Source organism: Hyperoodon ampullatus (genome assembly GCF_949752795.1).
Source record: "Hyperoodon ampullatus genome assembly, chromosome: 9".
Taxonomy (NCBI): Eukaryota; Metazoa; Chordata; class Mammalia; order Artiodactyla; family Ziphiidae; genus Hyperoodon; species Hyperoodon ampullatus.
The window spans coordinates 91,209,188-91,233,678 of NC_136922.1; positions in this window are offsets into that span (position 1 = coordinate 91,209,188).

The window sequence follows — 24,491 nt, forward strand, 5'->3', positions numbered from 1 at the left end:
TGGCCCCTGAGATGTACTAATGCAGTCACTAGTGAGGGAAAGGTATTACTGCTGACCTGGGAGAGGCCACTAAGGCTCATGGCGGGAGCAAAGGCCTCAGGTGAGAGATGGAGGGAAAAAATGCTTCTAATCCTTGGGTGCTTGTCTCCCTAATACCCAGAAACTTCTAATAACCCCCCTTTCAGAGAGATAAGTCCGGGAAGGCATAGTCTTGCTCTTTATCCTGCACAGGGCACTAAAACGCTCCTCCAAAACTCTCAATAAACCCCACTCTATGAAGTCCAGTGCAAGCAAATACCTGCTATTCATAAGGATGGAATGTTCTGGAATGGGTGGCACTGGGTCTCAAGTTTCGGGAAACACACAGGGGGACACACGTAGACGTTGATGGGAGTTGGTCCAAGAGGAAGCCCTGAAAAACACAACAATGAGAAGTCTGACAAGGGAGGGGACAGAGCTGACTTAGGCTGTGACAGAAAAACCAAGGTTAGAAGAAGAGAGTCAAAGGTCACTAATTACTGAATACTTAACTTTGCACTGCACTACACACTTTTTTTTTTTTTTTTTTTTTTTTTTTTGCGGTATGTGGGCCTCTCACTGTTGTGGCCTCTCCCATTGCGGAGCACAGGCTCCGGATGCGCAGGCTCAGCGGCCATGGCTCACGGGCCCAGCCGCTCCGTGGCATGTGGGATCTTCCTGGACCGGAGCACGAACCCGTGTCCCCCGCATCGGCAGGCAGACCCTCAACCACTGCGTCACCAGCCCCCCCGCCTTTTTAAAATCTTACTTAATGTTCACAAGAAACTAGCATTCACATCCTTATTTTACAGGATTAAAAATCCTGTAAATTCAGGTTTTTTAAGATTAAGAAATTTGGGTGTCGATGGGTTAAGCTATTTGCCCAAGATTCATAGCAAATACAGGAGCCGAGATTCAAACCCAGACAGTCTTGTTCCACAGCCCACGGGCCTCAAGGAGATGCCCAACAGAGACAGGCAAGCGCCCTGGGTCTGAAGATGCACAGGGTGAGGCTCAGAGGAGATGGTCCAGGGAGTGTGGCCAGAGGGGCTTCCCCATGCTACCTGGAAAGGAAACACAGATCCCCTACAAAAGGCACCAGGGGCTCCAAGTTCACCTGAGAAGGGAAAGTGAGGCTGCTCGGCTCCAGGCGGCATGGGTCCTGCAGCTGTCGGGGTCCCCTGGGCACACTAAGTGTGCAGTTCCCAGGGCGGGTGAGGCAGGAGGTAAGGAGAGAGACCAGGTACCAACATTCACGTGGACAGTGAAGACCAACAAGCTTCAGCTGTTGCTCCAGGAAGGCCAGGCTGGGGGGGTGCGGGGGTCCGAGGGGGAGCTGCCTGCACTACCCCCAGCCCCCCTACCCTCACAGACCTGTGGGCACAGGCAAAGTTGGGGTCACGCTGGACATCTCTTTTCCCCGTCACCTTCTGGGACGGCACGGAAGGAGGGGGCTTCTCAGACTCTGCCCTCCCCACACTGAAGGTCCTTCCTCACTCCACTTCGCCCTTTCCTCTCCCTGCCGTTGGCTGGGGTGTACAATTAAACCCCTCTGTAACGTGCGACAAAATGGTGCGGGGTTAGCTACACAACTGAGGCAAAGCAGAAAGATGGTCTCCTGTCACCCCTTCGTTTGGCTGCCTGTACAGTGTGTTCAGAGCCTTCCTCCCTCTTTATCCTCAGGTTCTCTCTTCTGAGCCTGACACTCTGTCTCACACGGTTCTTTGTACAGGTCCTTCCAGCGTTCAGCCTTTGGCTTGCGGTCACTGCTGCTGTCCCCACCTTGCTCAGCAGCTCGGCGGCGGAGCCAAGCCAGTTCCTTTCCTTTTCTTCCACCTTCCACGCCTTAGAAGTCACTTCCAGGGAATTCCCTAGCGGTCCAGGGGGTTAGGACTCGGCAATTTCACAGCCGAGGGCCCGGGTTTCGTCCCTGGTCAGGGAACTAAGATCCCGCAAGACACGCGCCTCGGCCAAAAAAAAAAAAAAAGTCACTTCCACAGACTAGTCCCTCCACTCATCACAGGCCAGGCCCGGCTTTGAAACAGGAGGGAAGGGAGCGGGGCACAGACTTTAAACAAATGACGTAGCCCTTAAGGACATGACATAAACTGGCTAGAACCTACTACGTCCAAGATGGCTGAAGATTCGACTCCCAGTAGCCCTTGAGCCTCGCTCTACGCTCATTATAATATATTAATATGCTAATGACACACCCACAGGCGCCATGGCAGTTCTGAGGCCGACCATAAAAGGCTAAAAAGTGGGCGGTGGTCCATTTCCTGGAAATCCCCACCCCTTCTCCAAGATAGTTGAAATAATCCTCCCTCTCATTAGCCTATGAAATACCTAGCCCATAAAAACTAACCACTCCATATTTCGGGGCTTCTCGCCTTCTGAGACGGCCCACGCTCTGTTTGTGGAGTGTGTTTCTCCCATGGCTGTTCTCACTTTCCGAGATGACCCCATGCCCTGAGGCCACTCTTGCCTTTTGAGACTGTACGCATTCTATGGAACGTGTATCTCTCTAAATAAATCCACTTCTTACCTATCGCTTTGTCTCTCACTGAATTCTTTCTGCACTGAGACATAAAGAACCTGAACTTCAGTAGGTCCTGAGACCAGGTGTGTGATTTTAATTAAAAGACAGTGGGTGTATATATGTCCATGCCGCTCTTTCACTTTGTCACAGCTTACCCTTCCCCCTCCCCATATCCTCAAGTCCATTCTCCAGTAGGTCTGTGTCTTTATTCCTGTCTTACCCCTATGTTCTTCATGACATTTTTTTTCTTAAATTCCATATATATGTGTCAGCATACAGTCGCAAAAGGGAGGGGATATGGGAACATATGTATATGTATAACTGATTAAATTTGTTATAAAGCAAAAAAAAAATAAAAAATAAAGATAAAAAAAAAAAAAAAAGACAGTGGGTGCAAGTCCCAATCTGGGTTTTAGCTGGGTTCAAGTCCCATCTGAGTTGTGCGGTTTCAGCTTCTGCTACCATTTCTCACCCCAAAGCCACGGTGGTACCCGCAACTCTCCCACGGTCTCAGCTGCCCCAGCTGGTGGTCCTGCCCTCCCTCCCCAGCTGGAATGATTCTGCTACCCCATACACACGCCAGCCTGAGGTGCGCCACACACACCCAACACATTCACATGTGATGATTATTTATGATGCTGTGTTTCAAGTTACGGAAATCTAGTTCTAATAATTAGCTCTCGCAATGAGAGAAATTGGTTTTAAGAACGTGGAGTCTCTCTGGGAACCCATGATCTTTCCTCAAACACATGAAAGAGTTAAAACTCTTCCATTACATTTGCACACATAAACTTCTAATCCCAAATCTGAGGCAGTTCCTCAGGCCCCAGCCACTTTGGGAGGAGAAAGGCACTGGACCTCTCCATATGTAATGTATAATGGCCCCACCATAAAGCACCATCTTTGTGTGGATTAAGCTACACAGGGAGGCTTGACCTGGACCTTTTCACCGTTGAGGGCAGCTAAATTGGCTGTTGGCTGTCATAGGAGGGAATCTGCCAAGAGACAGCCATGGGGCAAGTCACACCTGACAGCAAGAATGAAGGAGGCCAGCAGGGTTTCTCAGAAGGTCAAGCTAAACTCAGGGTGCACCTCTTGGTTTTGCCATTGAGAATTCATTTAGCCTCCCCTCATTTTCCTCTTGGGAACCATCCTGACCCACAGCAACCAGTCCATGGGCTTCAGGCAGAGTTTACTCTGCCCCGTGGTGCCCTGCATGAGGGTGAGGGGCCAGCTGGAGCACTGCAAACTCCTGGCCACAGCCTTGGATTAGCAATGGTCATGGCAACCAACCAGAGACAATAGATGCAATGGAACTTTGCTGGGACTCTGGGGAGAGAGGCATTCTCTCTCTCTCACTAAACCTGAACCTAAAGGATGCTGGTCTGTAGCTGCTGACAGCCATCTCATGATACATAGACCAGGTCCCAGTGATATTTGAATCTATACATCAAGCCATACACCTCTGCTAAAAAGTTCTCTTTTTGGCTTAAACAAATTTGATTTGTGTTTTCTGTCATTTGCAACCAAAAAACCAATCCACAACTTATACTTTTATCTCCAGTCCTAGACTGGTTCTAGAATAACTTATACAATATTTGCCAACTATTTACCCTTCACCAACAATGATTGTTAAATTTCAAGGGCATTAAAAATAACTTAAACATCGATTCCAATGCTGACCACCTCAACATGTTTCTACACAACAGAATCAATTGTCTAAAATGTGACAAAAACAACCCAAGAGAGTACTGAGGAAACAATTTAAATACTACTTGTCTCTGAGATGCTTCATTCAAATGAAAACCTAATTCGTTAATCTTATACTCTTGATGTGAAAGGCCAAGAAACCAACATTAGTCGTGGAGGCTGGGGGTTTCTAAATCTTTATCAAGCTCTGACTTGTTTTAACAGAAATTGAAGGTGTAGAATTTTAGGTTTGTATTTGCAAACTTATTTACTTCAAATTTTGATATGTGCAGCTTGGGAAAGCTGCCTCAAGTGGATTGTGGCTTTTAATTTATGACCTCCTGGTCTAAATAATTCCCATACTCATGCTTAATTAAATCCCCATTTATAATGCAGGGATTGGCAAACTATGACTCATAGGCCAAACCTGGCCCGTGGCCCATTTGTGTAAATGGAGTTTTCTTGGAACACATCCACGCCCATTCATTTATAGATTCTCTATCGCAGCTTTTGTGTAACAAGGGCAGCGCTGAATAGTTGTGACAAGCCAGAAAGCCTAAAATAATTTATTATCTGGCCCTTTATAGAAGAAGTTTGTGGATTCTTGCTCTGGGACACCAGTCCAAAAACTTTAAACATCTTCAGCATATACTTTTTCATCTATAATTATACAATGGAGGTATGATTTAAATACATAAATTTAAACAAAGTATAACTAAGAACTTTTTTAAAATCTTATTTTCTGGACTTCCCTGGTGGCACAGTGGTTAAGAATCTGCCTGCCAATGCAGGGGACACACGTTTGAGCCCTGGTCCGGGAAGATTCCACATGCCGCGGAGCAACTAAGCCCGCGAGCCACAACTACTGAGCCCGCGTGCCACAATTACTGAAGCCCACTCGCCTAGAGCCCGTGCTCTGCAACAAGAGTAGCCCCCACTCGACGCAACTAGAGAAAAGCCCGCATGGAGCAACGAAGACCCAATGCAGCCAAAAATAAATCTTTTTTAAAAATCCTATTTTCTCTTCTTTTTTTATATATCATTTTCAGATTCTTTTCCATTATAGGTTATTACAAGATATTGAATATAGTTCCCTGTGCTACATAGTAGGTCCTTGTTGTTTATTTTATATACTGTAGTGTGTATCTGTCCTATTTTCCCTTCTTCAGTTGATATCAGTCTTTGCTTTTCTCTTCCAAAGCTCAACATACTACGAGCTTTCCTTTGAATTCACTCTTCCAGAGCCCAGGTATGACTCCAGAGCTGCTTGACAGCAAGAGTCACATGTTCTGGCTTAACAGGAACATATCAGGCAACTTGCCAGTTATAACCTTTTTTCTCTGTTGTTGTGTAACTAAATGCTTCTGCTAACCCTTCAGCTTGTCTCTGTCTCTCTGTGTCCATGTCCTTCTGTTGGGCAAGCCAGGCCCAGGGAAGAATATCCAGGTGGGGTCCCAGGAGACAGGGCTGGCCTCCTGGATGAGATGGTACTGACCTGGGGGCTGCTGACTGTAAAACCAAAACCTGAAACCAGCTTTTGGAGAGTGGGGTTGAAAACCATTACTCTAATACAACCAGGCAGATTCCAAAGTTAGAAAACAGGTTGCCAAAATTTAGCTGCTGCTCCAAGCTGCCCCTTGCCCTGCAGCCAGCTTTGGTGTCTTTATCATTCCAGCTCTTCCTACGGCACCCTCTGCTACCCCCGCTGCTGGGTCAATGAGACTTGGAGAAGAGGATGGGGCTGGATGGGCAGAGACCAATGAAAGTCAGATGGGTTCTCATGCAGAGACACCTCTGGCATGAGAGGTCCTGGGTTTTCAGACTCCATCAGCTTGAAGTGCCCTAACTGACCTTTTCCCCAGGACTGAGCACCATTCTGCAGCCTTCTTGGGTCACCTCGTGACCCACATATTCCAGAGGGCAATATTCCAGAGCCCTTCTTGGCAACTCATAACTCACCCTGCTACTGCCTGGCCGTTAGAGGATCTGGGAAATCAGAGGATGCCTGGTAGGTGTAAATCAAAGGCTATGAGTTAGCGTTCTTAGTTGCAAGCAACAGAAACTGACTTTGACCAACTTAAGCAAAAAATGGGCAGTTATTTGAAGAGCACCGGTAGCTCAATGAATGAAGAGTTGACCAACCAGGAGTTGGGAAGGATAGCAGTAGTGGGTCTAGGGTCAGAGCAGAAGGAACCCGGACTTTCTCTTTCGGGGTATTACGTTCGGGTAACTCAGCCCCATCCACTGTCTCTTCCTTGTGCAGGAGACGGAATCTGATTGGGCCCGCCTGGGTTATGTGCCCACCCCTGCAGGCAGCCCATGGCATTAGGGTGGAGGTGGGGTCCTGCAGCTGGCAGCTCTCTGGGAGGCGTAGAATGGGGAAGGGGCAGTTTTTCCAAAGGAAAGGGAAGCAAGGCAGGAGGAAGATGCAGGAAGGAGGCGGCCTATCGGCACCGTCACCACGATAGGGAACATCCTGGGTGGGGGAGCCCAGCAAGTCTTCCCACGCAAGTTCTGTGCTATTGCAGCAAGTGAACCGGCCACGTGGTCAGTAGGCAATACAACAGTGGGGTGGGCCTGCTCCTATGCTCCTGCCACGCAGAAGCGCTTTCCACCTCTACCCGCCACTAAGCACACACCTGGAAGGGGATTATCTGCTGCCCTCCCCCCTTCCCCAAGAAACAGAAGTTTACTGTAGCTGGTACACCCTGGTTCTGCACTATTAATGCGTGTTTTCTGTGCAGATGTTCTCCTCTCCCCACTCTCCACCTATTCTAGATGACACAGCTCGAAGGCAGGCAGGCAGGAACCCTGAACTGATACAGTTTTAGAACCACACAGTTAATTTCTTGCATCCTTTGATTTTCCAGACGGAGAGTCCTACCCTCCAGTGTGGGAACTCCCCCGCTGGCTGAGGCTCCTCAGGCAGAGGCAGCTGATCACAGACCCGAAGGAGCACCATTCACGGCCGTGGGGAGCCGGATAGAATCACACGCAGCAACGTGGAGCCTCTCAAGGACAGGGTTCAGGGTGACTCCCCAGGTTGCAAGAGGGGGAGGGTCCCACAGAACACTAAATGGCTTGAGCAGATCCAGGGACAACGGCAGGACAAAGAGAGGGGGTGACGCAGACTGTTAGAGGCTGCGGACCAGATTCAATCCTGATGCAGGTTAAGCCCCCTATGCCAGACTTGGGATTTCTAAAAGAACTAACCCTCTTCCTGCAGAGGGAAGGGGCCATTCCAAGAGACCTCTAGGGCAGAGGGGTGTTTACCAGAACGTGGCACTGGCTGGTACCAGGCAGGTGCCACTGGCCATCAGGCGGGAAGAGGGGCGCTTTACTGGAGGGGCCCTTGGTGCCCACCAAATGGTAGGGGCCGGACCCAATGCAGAAACTGAGTACAGGGGAGGATTCTGAACCCACAGCAAAGCTGGAGCAAATGAGGCAGAGTTCCAAGACAGCTCTTCAGAATGTAGGGCCTGTGAGGGTCCTTTTTGTCTGTGCTTCCAGGAGTTTCTGCCATTTCAAGGGCAACTTGACCCATAGACTCATGAACGCTCAGCTAAAAGTGTGGAAGTGAGGTGTGTGCTTGGGAAGGTCTCAGGAGACCAGGGGCACAGAGGCAGGAGCCATGAGGGTCCCACACGATCCTAGCCCCAGCTGACCCCATACCCCTGCGATGGCAGCCAGCTGAGGCCCAGGGACAATGGCTGGAAGAAGCAGATGCGGCTGGAGACTGGGGGCAGGAAGCAGCCCATGTCTATTTGCTGCCTTTGAGGCAGAGACCCCAGGGAATAAAGCACCCCCTTCAGGTGAGACACTCAGAGGCTTATCCAGATTCAAGACAAGTTCTGCTGGGCCCCTGGGTGGGAAGGAGAGGAGGAGGGGTGGGCACGGTGCCAGGAGGGGGAGGAGAGCTCTTTGCCCAGGCTCCAGTCTCAGCCAGCTGTCCTGAGAGACCCTGGGGAGTGGCTCACCCACAGAGCCAGGCACAGTTTGTGCGGGGCAGAACCAGTGTCTGCTCCCCCCACCCCCTTCTTTGTTGGGACATAAGACCTATTAGGAAGATGCTGTGGAAGAATGAAGTTTTGGAAATAATAATAGTGCTAGATTCCTCAGGCCAAAAAAAAAAAAAAAATCACTATTTATAAAGGGAAGGATTTTACCCTGCGGGTAGTTGAGGGGGTCAATGATGAGGGGAAATGGAGAAAGTCAGAGCCTTGGAGGGTGTCTTCAAGAGGTGGCTGAGCCCCACTTCCTGAGGGAGAGTCCAGCAAGAGGACAGCAAGACCCAGAAGGGACCATCTGCATGGCAGGTCCAAGTGGCAGGGACTCACACTCCACCCTCCCAGGTCACTGAAGCAGCTGAATGATTCCTGGATCCTCGAGCCAGAGCATCAGAGAATCAGAGGTGATCATGATGGCTGATGGGCCTGAAATGACAAGAGCCTTCTCATGGGGACATACGTGAACTGAAGAACATGGACCAGAGAGACAATAGACACCTCTGGGGACACCTGAGAGCACAGGTGACTCTGGGCCAAATGGGGCATTCCCTAAAGCCTTGGCACTCCCAATGTGTTCCCGAATTTAGCCACAAACTCTAGGAAAGGGGGAAACCCCAATCCAAAGGTTAAACATCTGCCATCCCAGTAGAATGGAGGGTCACAATAAAAATGAGTGTTTTCTACTTTTGGCCCACCTGCATTTTTCTGATTGAAATTCATACTTGTTATGGACACCGTAAGGAGAGAGGAAGGCTGAGCCTCTGTATAAGTAGAACATTTCTCCAGGAGTAGCAACTGTGGCTGTGTGGGCCACGGGCAAAGAAGAGTCAGTGTTTGTCTTCCCCACACGCCACCTCCGTACTCAAATCAGGGACTAGTTATCATGGAGGGGGCCTGTGGTTGACCCTCCATCACACCATCCCCTATGTTGTACTGGAGACAGTGGTGTCCTGGCACTGGGCTCCATCGTAGTTCCTCTGCTATCCAGGGGTGGATGGCAGCAGAGGGGGTGGGAGCCCAGGTCTAAGGACCCCACCCAGCTCCTGTATGTCTTCCCCACTTGAGTGTGGGCACCGGCTCCTCTTTGTGAACCAGCTGCAGCAGTTGTGGGAGCCCAGGGCCGGAGACCTTCTAAGATCTGTGCTATACGCTGAATATTTGTCCTCCCCCCCAATTCATATGTTAAATCCTAATGCCCAATGTGATGGTATTCGGAAGTGGGGCATTTGGGAGGTGATTAGGTCATAGGGATGGAGCCCTCATAAGTGGGGTTAATGCCCTTATAAAAGAGACACCAGAGAGTTCCCTCACCCCTTCTGCCATGTGAGGACACAGCAAGAAGATGGCCGTCTATGAACCAGGAAGTGGGTCCTCACCAGACACTGAAACTGCCAGCGCCTTGATCTTGGACTTAGCCTCCAGAACTGTTGTTAAAGCCATTTGGTCTATGGTATTTCTATTATTACAGCCCAGACAGAGTAAGACAATCTGGCATGTGTGGAATTCCCTTGTGACTGGCTTTACAAGAAGAGAGTGGCTTTGGCCTCTGGGCGTTTTTCTTTGCTCAATTTCTCTCAATAGGTGTTTGACCTAAATACTTTTTGCACGTGGTATCCGTCTTCTCATCGATCATTTCTAAGGGAGCTGAGTAGCAGTGGAGCTTGGGCTACACATTAAAGATGCTTCTCCTGAGAGGCACACAAGGTGGCCGTCATGGGTGGTTTCTGCCCAGCTCTGACCAAGACCCACATGAACTCAGTCCTCCACTGAATGCCAACCTGGCAAGATGTTCAAAGGCTGATTTCAGGGCCCACTAGTGTGAACATTGCTTCTCCCTTTTTTGCCTCCAACTTCTTTCCTTTCTGGGAAGTAGAATTCTAGATTATGAAAGCTGAAAGGAACTATAGAAGAAACTAAGGTCCAGAGAAGGAGGGAACCTGCTTGGTCCACACGCCTCATCTCAGTGAATGACACCAGCATCCACCAATACCCAAGCCAGAGCTCAGTTCACCATATGCAAGTCTTCCCAAGTTCTACCAAATTCATCTTCTACAATAAATATATCGCATGTGTGTCCAGTTCTTCAGTGGTAGCAAGTATATTCATTTCATCTAAGCCAACTTCATTACATCAACCCTTCAAACATAAATCTAGTCATGTCATTCTCCTTTTTAAAACTCTCTCTTACTCACCCGTGCCCCGCAGATACAGTCAAATGAACACTTAGTCTGGCCTATGATGTCCTTCAGGATTGGCTCCTCCAAGCCCCATTGCTCCCCGTCAGAGTGTCTGGCACACACAGTAGGTCCTCCATGAAGAGCAGTTGGATTGAATCCCATTATCCAGGCCTGTTCAATATGTCTCAGTCAATAACTTGTGGCTGTGAACTCTTGGGCCAGGTCTTTGTCCACAAAGAGGTGGACTCCAACACCTCCCCTTCCACAGTCCACAGGTTCTGGCTACAAAACCATAGGGGATGCCTGAAAGCATAGGTTCCGGTCTTCTCTACCTGAGCCCAGGATTGACACCATGAGATGGACTACTGGTCGAGGAGCCCCCCAGGGCATGAGATGCTGCTGTCACAGGGAGGAGGAACTGGGCCGGGTTTTCTCTAGAACTTTAGAAATTTCATCTCCATTTCAGAGGATGACACAGCCCCTCAGAGAGGGGCATAGCTTAACCAAGGTCTTTGGCCTCCATGCTGGTTTTAAAATGTACCTGGGACTTTGCTTTCATTCAGGTAAGAGGAGGCTGACAGATTAGGAGATGACTGCCATTGAAAAGGTAGTTTGTTACTCACAGTTCCCAAGAAGTGGGGCATGGCCCACCACGTAGGGTCACACAGAGAAGCACCTGAGTCAGTCACAGGGCAGAATGAGGGAGGGGAAAGCTTGGGCAAAGGCCTGTCTTGTGTTTTTTGCAGGAGGGAATGAGTGAGGCAGGGTAAGTAGCTGAACAGGCTTAAGATTGGTTAGTGTGAATAATGCTGGGGGGCTCTGGGGCTTAGGTGCTGTCACCACTTGTGTGGTATCTTGCCCTGGGAGGATTAGGGCAGGGGGATGGATGGTGGCTTGGCCCGATGAAGGAGGTGGCAGAGGGTACGCTCTGGATTGGATGGTTAGCATATGAAAGGCACACTCACAAGTGAGTCATTTGCTTATCTCTAAGAGTTGGCTAGCCCTGAGAAGGGCTGTCTTCCTCTGGCCAGTGAGCCCCAAATGCCGGGAAACAAGAAACTATAGTTAATACAATACTAGATGGAGAGGTTTTAAGTGTCTCACAGTCTCACTGCTCACCAGAGCAGCTCCTCGGGGGTGCTACCTTTGTTCCCATTCCTTTTGTAATGACCCCAAAAGTCCGTTCTCCCATGAAAACGGCTCATGGAGAAGGACCATGGAAGGCTTCTGGGAGAGAGGTGTGAGAGTCCTAAATAAAACATTTCCTTGCCGTCCTTCTTAAACAAGATTTGCAGTTTGGTGGGAAAAAATAGACTGATGTTGGAGTGGAGGTAGAAGGAGAGAGGTGCCAGAGAGCTCAGAAGAAAGTGGCTACAAGCTGGCTTAGAGCCCAGGAATGTCCCTGCGGCTTGAGTCACCTGCTCCTTAGTCACCTGGCTTTTGATATGGGATCAAACTGGACAGTCGTAAAGGTCAGTCCTTGCTGATATCTGTCTCCTTCCCTCCCTCAGATCTGCTCTGGGCTGGAGCAAGGCATGTAGAGAACTGGGAAGTGGGGGGCGGATACAGCTGCTATCAAAGCAGAGGAATTTCCTGGCGGCGCTCTCACTGCCGAGGGCGTGGGTTCAGTCTCAGGTCAGGGAACTAATATCCCGCAGGAAAAAGAAAAAGAAAAAAAAGCAGCGCAATCAGGCTTAGTGACTTGGATTTGTGGAGAAGGAAGATATTAAGGGATTGCGTCAATAGCTCTGAAAACTATAAACAGGAGTCGGGGGTGGGAGGGGGTCGTTCTGTCAGGGCGACTGAGGAGTGAGTCCCCCAACGCTGAGCTCTGAGGTCTAGTCAGTTCCGTGTCTCACGGAATTTTCTTTGCAGGAAACTTGCACACACCTGCATAAGTCTACATACCCTTCTGATACTGTCTGGTTTCGGTTTGGGGTTTTCTCTTTCCCAGGATCATGAAAGGGCTGGACCTTTATCTGCCCTGTGTCTTGTGTCCTGGAAAAGTCCAAAAGCCGCTCTGGTTGCTGCAGGGGATGTGAACGAGTTTCCTGAGCAACTCCACTCGCTGGGCTGACACTCAGAAGAATTTGGGGGGTAGGCTCAGAAGTCCCCAGAAGGGGTCTAAGAGGTCCTGGGCCACCAGGTCAAGCATACTTCTTCTAAGACAGTCTGGTAAAAGTGACTGCAGTGGCCAGGACACCCTCATTGACCAGAGGGCTCTGGTGGGTACTGTGGGTGTGTGTTTGGAGGATGGGGGCAGGTGAAGAATGATAAACTTGAAATGGTGGAGCAAGGCAGGTAGAAATCAAAAGGCATCGTAATGGTGGGTTCAGCGGTGGCTGTTTGGGGCAGGCATGTTATATTTTTAGGCTCAGGGACTTCCCTGGCGGTCCAGTGGTTAGGACTCTGCGCTTCCACTGCAGGGGACGTGGGTTCAGTCCCTGGTCGGGAAACTAAGATGCCACATGCTGCGTGGCGGAAAAAAAATTTTTTTAGGCTTAAACCATACACTGTATAAGTGTATGTGGAGGCTCAGAAGCTGGCGAGTCAGAAGTACAGTGTAATAATCTTGGCATAAAATGATCAAGTCATGGCAGAAGCATTTGAATAAACCTAGACCCAGGCCAGGACAACCCTTGTAATAAGAGCCTCCTGATGCACCTGTCGCTCAGGTCTTACCTTCCCTCCTGTCTCAGAAATGGCAAACACCAGCCCTCACAAGGTATCCTTCCCCTCAGTGAAGCCCTCACCCCATTATTTCCTGAACCTGAAAGTTAGTTGTTTTAATGCAACACAGCACCCTGCTCCCCAATACTGAAAAGTGACCAGCCTGGCCCCCCGAACTGTCACCATGCCTCCAATAATTAGCTTAGAACGTGTTCCCAGACCAATGACCACTCTGGGAACCCAGATGGGGCACTTAGCCCTTTAGAGAATAAAAGAGATGATTCGAATCCAACAAAATGGTTTTAGGAGGGAAGAAAGAAACACGTCCTGCGGGGAGGGTTGCATTTGTGCCGGATCTTGTTCGGTCAGGGAGGGCTTCGTAAAGGAGGCTGGGCTGGGAGGGATGCTGTGGGGGGCTGTGCAGTGGGAGAACCGGGGGGGCTGGTGCTGAAGGCACAGAGGTTACACGCCTGCCCTCTCTGTCCATCGCCCCCCACATCCCCTTGAAGCGGCCCCGGTTGCCATTCACAGGATGGTTCTGTGGGGCGAAACCATGTCATGGTTCCAGTGGATGGCACTTTGGTTGATTTTACACTTGATAACACACTTTCTTCCATAATTGTTTCCTGGCATAGAGATAAGGGAATTGCTTCACTCAACCCTAGGATGCCCAACGGAAGATGAAACAGATCCATATACCAACTTGGGGATGGTGGGAACTGTCGAGTGACTTCATGGAGATCATTTGGGATGTTCTGTGATAGAAATGCCTGTGGGGTTTTCTGCCCTGAAATATGTTTTCTGCGGGACTGGAGGGCTGCTCTCTTTGGCATCAGTTCTCTTAATTCCGGCAGTTCCTCGGCGTCTCTCTAAGGACCCCTAGGACCCAGGCCGCTGCCCTCCTCCTTTCAGCTCGGACATCATCAAGGCAGGCTCAGGCCACTCTCTGGGCTCTGATGCTGAGTGGGGTGTCAGCTAACAGGCTGCACTGTGCTGACCTGTCCCTGGGGACAGTGGTGCAGTCTGGAGTTCCAGAAGGTGAGCATGCAGCACACCAGCACACGGTGAACTCTCTCCATGCCAGGGGGACACATCAGGACCCTCAGCTCTCGTGGAACTCCTGAGCCCTCTGAGGATGGCTTCCACGGGGCAGTGAGTGCCTCGGTCGTGGGCGCTCACCTGGCTGGCTCCGCTGTCTTCGCCTGTGCTGACCCTGCGGGTGGATGGCCCCGAGGAAGCAGGGGAACAAGGTCTCCCACACTCCTCCTTGCTCACGCCCGTCTCCCTGTTCAGATTTTGCAGAGGATGTGGTAGGTATGATAGGAAGACAGTAGAGCTGGGATCATAGTGGCTGCAGGGAACTGCTGCAAGCAGAGAGTGCCAGCAGGGAGGGTCCCCGCCCGCACCAGGGGCCCTACCGGCAGCTCCGACATGCAGCCACCTGCTTCAGGGGCCAAGCGGCCCGCCCTGCTGCTCAGGCCTCAGAAGACATACCTCCACGAGGGCCCCTGAGCCTGGGATCCCCGGGAGAGCTGGGAGGAGCAGCAGCAAGATGCCGACCACCTTGGATGGAGGCATCCCTCCGGGTTCTGCGATGAGTGAGGCAGGAGATGGGAACTGTCGCTCCCTCACAGCCATCTGTCCTGCCTTCTCCATCCCCCGCGGGGCCCAATCCAGACCTCTTCTAGGATGGCTGGAAAGTACAGGACCCCAGCCCACGACTCTCTGCAAGCTCTGCCCCTGTCAGCAGCCTTCACTGTGTCAACAGAGAGGTCCTTCTTCTTTTTTTTTTAATTTTATTTTTATTTATTTATTTTTGGCTGCATTGGGTCTTCGTTGCTGCGCGCGGGCTTTCTCTAGTTGTGGCGAGCGGAGGCTACTCTTTGTTGCGGCGCGCGGGTTTCTCATTGCAGTGGCTTCTCTTGTTGCGGAGCACGGGCTTCAGTAGTTGTGGCACGTGGGCTCAGTAGTTGTGGCACGCGGGCTCTAGAGTGCAGGCTCAGCAGTTGTGGCGCATGGGCTTAGCTGCTCCGCGGCATGTGGGATCTTCCCGGACCAGGGCTCAAACCCGTGTCCCCTTCATTGGCAGGCGGATTCTTAACCACTGTGCCACCAGGGAAGTCCCAGAAAGGTCCTTCTAACTCATCATATCCTGTTCCTTAAGGGAACTGGACTTAAGGAAGAAAATGTCCTAAGAAGGCCGTGAGGATCAATGGGGAACTGGATACACTCTGTCCCTATAAATCTTTAGAAAGAAGACTGCCTGCCTACCATTGACTAGGAGCAACTGGGGACAGCACCCTTAACATCTGCAGGGCCCAGGGCACACGCACAAAAGGAGCCTCCATACTATATGTCTACTTATTGGAAAGTTACAAATCAAGCTGACAAACTGTGAATAAATCATTTCTGTCATCCCACCCTGACACGTGCACCTTCATAACAACCTGGGAGCCGGTTTGCATTTAGAATTCTCTGACTCCTGGGCTTCTGTGCTCAAATGCAGTAGCACGGGTGAACAGAGCAGGCCTCAGTTCACAGCCCAAGCCCTGGCTTTCCTCACCTCCCCCCCATCCCACACCTTGACGGCCTGGGGTGGACGCTCCATCTTACATCCAAGCTCTGCCCACCCTGCCTCATGAGCAATCGCCCTCAGCCACCCCTCAGTTGGACGAGGGCTGCACAGCTGGCAGGGAGTCCTGCACAGGCTCTGCTAGTGGTCATTTGGGCAGGAAGGCCAGGATCTGGGAACAAGAGTGTGTGCCTCCAGGCTGGCCTGTCCCCTTGGTCCCACAGACTCCTGCCCCCTGGGGAGAGGGCATACCTAGAGGAGGGCCGAAAGGGCCCCTCCAGCCAGGGCCGAGGCGGGTACTGGGCAGGGCAGGTCAGCCACTCACTCTCTCTACCAACAAGCGACCAGCAGGTGGACTTGTGAGCCTCGGAAACGGTGCCCTCTGTCCCCTTTCCAGGTCCTCCTTCTCATCCCTGTTCGCCAAAACTCCATCAGCCAGACTCCCACCAGGAAACAGAGGAAACGATCACATTAGATCACCTGCAAAGATGGAGATAGGATATAAGGCAACCACAATGGATCTGTAGTAACCCAGGAGTAGCAACAGTGGAGGAACCGTTTCCACCCTTGGGCCCAAGGACAAGGGGAAGGAAGAGGAATTGAAACCCAGGAGAAAGTCCTGTTGAAAAGGATGATTGGAGACATGCAGGGGCCTTTGGCTGAGAGCTACAACAAGGCCAGGGTGCCCCACGGGAGGAGGCCAGGAGACTAGGGTCATGGCCTTGCTCTCCTTCTTCTCTCCGATTTCCTAGGGGTGCTCCCCATGGGCAAAACCCAACCCAAGCCAGAGGGCACAGGTGAGCCTCCCTGGGCCAAGTATAGGGTGGAAGAAGGGTGAGCTGAGGGTCTAGAAGGGCAAAGGGGAAATATCTGGCACAGACACTAGATAATGACTCCGACAGAAAGGATCAGTAACAGGAGAGGAAAGGTGGGCCTTTGTGAACAGAGTTTGCTCTCATGATCAATTACGACTGAAGTCTTGATAACAACATGCTATAGGGTGATTGGACATAACTGGCATGCAGCTTCCATACACAATGCTACACCAGTGTGTCCCAACTCTAAAAGGGTGTGAGTCTGCTCAGAGACACCCAGCCACGTGCAAGACTGAGACCAGAATCCTGGTCCACTCCCAGCCCACAGCTTCTCCCACATCCCTCTCCAGGGCTGACAAACGAATCCCACAAACAGGGTAGGGAGGGAGAACAGGTTGGGGGAAAATGGAACCAGGTTTCATGTACGTTGGGTATGAAGGGACAGTGGACATCCGAGTGGAAATAGCCAGCCAGCCAGCAGTTGGACATGCAGGACCAGAACCCACAGGAAAGGCTTGTTATATGCGCCCTGCCCTTAAGCACCAGACCCAGATGGGAGAGGTAACCTATCCTCTCAGCAGAGCTGGCTCAAGGACCAGCTGCCCACACGAGGAAGGAGCGTACCACCACTCCTCCCATCCTTCCTACCTACTTGCTCAACTCCCTGGCAACTGCCCCCGACACCCAGACCTTTCTCCTGCCATCAGTGCACCGAGAAGGCAACTGCCCTTTCCTTAGTTCATCAAAAACCTAACGACAAGCAGTATACATGTAAAAGGACCAGATTCAAAATGAAACATCATAAAACCTAGACAGGCTAAATTAAAAGTAAAAGGCATGATGCAAACCACTTGGTTACTAAAGTGGAAATCCTACATGGTTTTCCACTGAAATGTCCTCTGATCTGAGAGCAGAGGCACCAGGGAGAAGTGAATTTTCCTGGCTGCCTGACGTGAAGCCTGCTCCAGGGAGCTGTTCTCTCAGCCCCACCCACAAACACCGGCGAGGCTCATCTTGATCAGTGTTGATCTGAAGGGGAGATGTGCCAGCTTTCTCATCATTACTGGTGGATTTCTTAATTAATTTACTGATACTGTCACTGTTCTTGAGTGAAGCCTTACTGCCATTATTTTTAGGGGCTTGTACTAGGGACCCCACCCCGCCCCTTGGCCAGTCTGTCCTCACGCGCGACTTGAATGTGGCCACTACAGATCACACAGGAAGGGAATGCTGCCTATATGAGGCACCTGGGGAATCTCGCCTCACTTCCTTAGGGCAATTTAGCCCTGTATCCTTTCCCATCTCCCCTGCCCCAGAGTTTCCACATCAGCTCCATCAACCAATGCCATGGCCCTGAGAAGCCAGCCCAGGAGAGGGGCTTAGTAGATTGGACTAAAAAGGCCAGAAGCCAGGTAAGCCACGAGGTCTCAGAGCCCTGCAGGGAAGAGGACTAAGTGACACCAGTGACAGTGAGTTGCAATAACCACGTCCCAGTGTGGACCAGCAGTCTTGCCCTATTCCCCTATCATACACAGCACCCCTGACGCTGGCCAATCATCTGGCAGCTGGGTGCCACAGTCACAAAGGTAACTGACTGGGAATGTATTAGAACAGGGAAGAATTTTCAAAATCACTTAATCCAAACCCCTCATTTGATAGATGAGAAAACTGCTATCTGGAAAAGCAAAATGACTTATAACTTATGCAATATCACACAGGTTAGAGGCTAAACAGAAGTAGGATCCAGGTTTTCTAGCACCCAGCTTATCTCATGTCAACAATATGTGTCACAGCTGCTAGACAGACAAAGTCTAAGTCCTGGTTGAGAGTCAAGAAAATCATCCTCTGGACCTTGAAGATATTATGCAAAGTGAAATAAGTCAGATAGAGAAAGTCAAATACCCCATGATTTCACTCATATGTGGAATATAAAAAACAAACAAACAAAAACAAAATAAATGAACAAACCAAACCAAACCAAACAGAGCAGTGGTTACCGGGGGGAAGAGGCTGAGGAAAGGGGTAAAGGGGGTCAGCTGTATGATGACTAAAGGAGACTAAATTTTTGGTGGTGAGCACACTGTAGGGTATATAACAGTAGAGATACAATGTTGTACACATGAAGCTTATATAATGTTGTAAGCCAGTGCGACTCAAGAAAAGAAATACATTTTAAAAACAATAATAAACAGAAAATCATCCTCATCTACAAAGAGGAGAGAATCATTACATTATTGAAGGGATTCTCTAAAGACAGAAAGGTACCTCCCGCTGAAATAGAAGCCATCTTCACAGTATCATTTATAATTACAAAAGAAGATGCAACTTTGTGTTCTTCTCCCTTCTGTAGTTTAAGAATCCCACATTTAAGTGGAGAGGGGCTGAGATATGAGGTCCCACTGAAGACAGGGACAACCAATGATAAATAAGACTGAGCTTTAGTTGAAATTATAAGCATGAACACATAAAGAGATTAAGAATGAGGATTCATAGTGTTATTTGCAAAGGGGATGAAGAATCTCGCACATTAAAAAAAAATTAGTCTCCACTGACTACTTCCATTTCCTCACACCCCGTTCACCTCTTACCTCACTATGATCGCTATCTGGAAAAGCAAAATGACTTATAACTTATACCTGGAAAAGGTCATCGGTGGCCACAAATTTCCAATCTGCCAACTGCGTTCAGTCTTCATCCTAACTAACCTCCATCGCATTTGACATTATTGACCATGACACTCTTTTCTCTTTGCTTCTATAAAACCATTTAAAAAAATTAATTTATTTATTTTATTTACTTATTTTTGGCTGCATTGGGTCTTCGTTGCTGTGCATGGGCTTTCTCTAGTTGCGGCGAGTGTGGGCTACTCTTCATTGTGATGTGTGGGCTTCTCACTGCAGTGGCTTCTCTTGTTGCAGAGCACGGACTCTAGGCGCACAGGCTTCAGTAGTTGTGGCATGCGGGCTTCAGTAGTTGTGCCTTGCGGGCTCTAGAGCGCAGGCTCAGTAGTTGTGGCGCATGGGCTTATTTGTTCCGTGGCATGTGGGAGCTTCCCGGACCAGGGCTCGAACCCGTGTCCCCTGCATTGGCAGGTGGATTCTTAACCACCACGTCACCAGGGAAGCCCCAAACCATTGCTTTTTTGATTCTTCTTTTCTCTTTATTTCCTCTTAGTCCCACTAGTTATGTTCTCCGTGATCCTGCTTATGGCTCGCTCTCTCTCTCTCTCTCTCTCTCTCTCTCTCTCTCTTTTTCCCCCTCACTTCTCCCTGAATGATTTCAGTTCCACACTACGCACATACTGCCAACTCTTGAATTGTTTTCTCTAACTCTGTCTTCTTCCCTAAGCTCCAGTTGTGTGTGTGTGTGTGTGTGTGTGCGTGCGCTCGTACGCATATATTTTTATCTACTGTAGATTACATCCCACAGAATCAAACTCATCCTTCTCTTCCTCTTCAGCCAATATGTACACAGTTGTGTATAAACCAAAGACCTCTATTATCTCTGACCCCTTTTTCCTTGACCTTTTCATCCAGACACAAGTCCTTCCAATTATCTCTCAGAAATGTCTTTTAAACTTAAATCACTCTTATTGGGGGGAAAATTTAATTATTCTTTTCCTCTTTAAACTCATTATTCAATTCAGACTCATGTGCACTTTCTTGCCAGGACGAACACAACAGCTTTGTTTTTTATTACAGCAAAATATACATAACATAAAATTTACCATTTTAACCCTTTCTGAGTGTACAATTCAGTGGCACTAAGTACATTCGCACTGTTGTGCTATCCATCCCTAGAAGCTTCCCATCATCCCAAACTGAAGCTCTGGACCCATTGAACAGAAACTCCTCGTTCCACCTCCCCCCAGCCCCTGGTAACCAATATTCTACTTTCTCTATAGTTCTGATTATTTTAGGTACCTCATATAAGTGGAACCATGTAGTACTTGTTCTTTTGTGTCTGGCTTATTCTCAATAGTTTTTTAACTGGTTTTATTAGGTCTAGTTTTTCTTTTCCTCCCACCCTTTTGGTATAGTACAATCCAAGTTACCTTTCTAAGGTATGAGAAGACCGACTCTTCCACAGTGACTCCAAAAGAAAGTCCACACTCCTCAGCATGGTGGTCAAGGCCTTGCAAAATATGGCCGAAACCTACCTTTCCAGCTTCACTTCTTGCTACTCCCATGTTACCCGGTAAGCCCTCCCATGCCCTTCTCACTGGCACCTGCTACCTCCTCTGCTCGGAATGCTATATCCCCTCCATCCTCTGGGTCCTCCCTCAAAACTTGGGTCTTCACTTAGCAAACTCTGCTCATCCTTTGAAGCCCAGCTTCTGTTTTTCTTCCCGTAGGAAACTGGCCCTGACCTTCCAGGACTGAACCAATCCCTCCCTCCACCATGTTACTAAATTACTTTGCACATCTAGGTTTTATGTACTTTCTATCTATTATGCCTTATATTTCTCAATCAAGAAGCTTTAAGAAATATTGATGTCAGTCTCCCCTTTGAGCCTGTGATTTTCTTAGTGGTCGGGAACATATCCTTTCATCTTGGCACTCTAGCTGGGGCGTACTCAGTAAAACGTATGTTCGAGGGATAAATAAACAAAATATTCATCCATCTATGCTGGGTTAAAATTCAGCCTTCTTTGATATATAAGGACACATTAGGTGGTCCCTAAAAGGCTTCTTCGATACAGGATTCCAAAATACACTTTAGATACCCTGCCATATACCGTATAGGAGCATCGGCTTCCAACATGAAAAACTGGGATAACAGTTGTTATCACAACAGCTGGTTACGAGTTGTAGCTCTTTAAGTGTCAAATATAGTAAGGGTAATTACCTATAGCTGTCATCTTGATAGTCTGAGGCAATCAAACCCAAAGCAGTGGCTTTCCCCCAGGAGGGTTGGTAGCAGAATTCAAACCTAAAAGCCCCTTGAACTGAAGGTCTTCTTGAAGGGAAATTGTGGATGCCATTCCCAGGGGGAGTGACATCCCTGGTGCAATGTGGCCTGCGGGGGGCTGTCTAGGGTTTCCTCGACCTGACACTGAAGAAATCCACGCGGCCATTAGCTTATGCCCATGTTCCCAGCCACCAGCCTGAGGCTTGACAGCAGTATTTCAGGAGAAGAAAGCTCTTTTTGCAGCAAATCATCACACACTCGTTCTTTGCATTTGTACCGCACTTTGTTTTCAAAACACGCTCATTTACAATATTTCTTCCGAGCCTCACAGCCACATGAGTACAGTGATCTTGATGTGTAGATGAAGAGGCCAGCAGTGGTCTTCCCAAGGCCATGGAGTAAGCAGTAACACTTTTTGCTGTCTCATATCAGGGGTCTTGCAGCTAGATTACAGTTATTAATACATAGGTGGCAACGATTTTCCCCTAGTCTATTGTTGATCTAATTTTGTTTATGGTGTTTGTTTTATAAAAGTCTTAAATTTATGCCTAGTAAATGAATCATTATCTTTCCTTTGGGTCTTATATTTTGCTTATAAATGCTTTCCTTATCCCAGGATTATAAACATATTCTTCTGCATTTTTTTTTTTTTTTGGCTGCACCATGTGGCATGCAGGATCTTGGTTCTCCGACCAGGGATCGAACATGGGCCCCTGGCAGTGGAAGCGTGGAGTCCTAACCACTGGACTGCCAGGGAAGTCCCTCTTCTGCATTTTTGACATGACTGTATATTCACTGCTGGACTGTTTGTTTAATGGTCATCTCTACCACCCAAGTAGGAGGTCTAAGAAAGAGGGAATCATGTCTGCTTTATTCCCAACTGTATCCCTACAGCAAATCAGAGCCTAGTACCTCTGATCTCAAGAAATGTTTAGAGTGGGGAAAAAAAAAAGATGATGGGGGTATTATTAACAAGAGAATAAAGATATCCTTGGAAGAAAATCAATATATGAAATTCGGCTATTGTGAATTTTATTTTTAAAGTTCTGTGTGTAGTCTATTAAATTTCACACTTAATTTTGAATTCTGGACATTGCCAACTTCTACAGCCATCCCAAAATAATCATAAAATCTTGAATTTTGGAAGAATCTTTAGAGATCATAGAGAGGTCCAACTTCTGAGTTGGTGTGGCATTCCCCCATACGGCTCTGCCCCGAGAACAGGATGTTTAGTTTGTGTGCACAGCTTCATGAACACCAAGCCCTGTCCCAGGAGACTGAAGCATGGTCCAAGAGCACCCCCTACTGTCAGCCTTCTGTGGGCCCAAACCTGGTGGTGAGAGCGCTTTGATACCTTCACCCCTCCCAAAGCCCCAAACCCAGGATTTTTTTGCCACGTCTATTTATTAAAACTCCTGGTACTCTCCACCACCTCCTTTCCTTTCTTTGCTGTAAGACTGATAAGTATTTTGGGGCGACATCAAATTATTCTAATTGGGTCTATTTCAGATATATGCTAACCTCAACTAGGCCCTTGCTACTTGTTTACCACTTTTTTTAAAAAATGCATTCTCCTGCCTTCCTGCTACATTTTCCAAAGTGCTAGTTGCACATTTTGTATGTTCTTAAGCTCCAAATCCTGATTCTACCTCCGGCCTCCTCATTATACTGAGTTTATGGATTCCCTTAAGATTTCTTGTATTTACCTCAAAACCCTCTGTCTTATTTACTACTATCTTGGAGGAAAAAGTATCCCTCTTCCTAAGAGTAAAACTCCATGCGTGCTCTTGATTCAATTTGGCATTCTTGTTCAAATTTACTTTTCCCAATAGTTTTGTCTTCTCTGACTTCTAACAGGCTTATGGTTTCCTGGGGATGGGCGGGGCGGGGGCGGGCAGGAAGCTGCCTTTACTCTGCTTTTGCCTCTCAGATTGTGTTGTCACCATCTCTTCATCAAACATCTTTGCCATACATTATCTCTAATCCTTTAATTCTTATTCATCCTTCATTCTTCAACCTACTGCCACAGGCTTTCAGTACCTCCTCTGGATTAAAACCAGTTCTTGGAAGATCATTACTGATCGCCTACCCGTAAAATTTACTAGTACCCCACCACCCAAAGTTTCCTTCCTTCCCTCACTTATTCAAACAGGACGGCAGGCAGTATGCTAAGCCCTGAGAACACGCGGACAGAAAGAAACAAAACATCCCTTCTTCATACAAAAGGTACAACCGGAGTAGGACCACCTAAATTTGAGAGACATCTTCAAGGAGATTACCAGGGTGAGGATAAGACTGGTGTTCTCCATTCCAGGTCGAGAGAACAGAAATGCGTGGAACAGACAGACAGTCACATGAAACAGAGAGTATCACTGTCTGTCGGGGAGAAGGCCCTGGGTACCACACTAGCAAAACTTAAACTTCACTATGAAGGTATTGGGGGTGGGGGGTTTTGGAGAGTTTTGAAGGGAAGTGACGTAACCCATTTTAGATGCTCTAAACCGCAGGTGCTAGCTTGTCTGTTGACAATTAATCATCAACCCTACATCCTGCTACCCTCCCTTCCGCATCACAGTTCTCAGGTTCCCTCCAACAGGATCCCAGGTTAGACCCTGCAGATAAGAGGCACAAAAGTGAAATTTGTGGGCTTCCCTGGTGGTGCAGTGGTTGAGAATCTGCCTGCTAATGCAGGGGACATGGGTTCAAGCCCTGATCCGGGAGGATCCCACATGCCGCGGAGCAACTAGGCCCATGAGCCACAACTACGGAGCCTGCTCGTCTGGAGCCTGTGCTCCACAACAAGAGAGGCTGCCGTAGTGAGAGGCCTGCACACCGCGATGAAGAGTGGCCCCCGCTTGCCACAATAGAGAAAGCTCTTGCACAGAAATGAAGACGCAACACAGAAAAAATAAGTAAATTAATTCAAAAAGTGAAATTTGTAAGGTGAGAAAGAAGAAGTCTAACTCCTAGAATTGGCAGCTGTGGGCTGGTGGGTGGCCACTGGCAAACGTGGGGTTTTGGTAGCTACTTCCCAGAGACCTCCTGAGGATCACCAAGTTGGCGCTGCAGGCAGCTGAGAGAAACCTCCTTGGT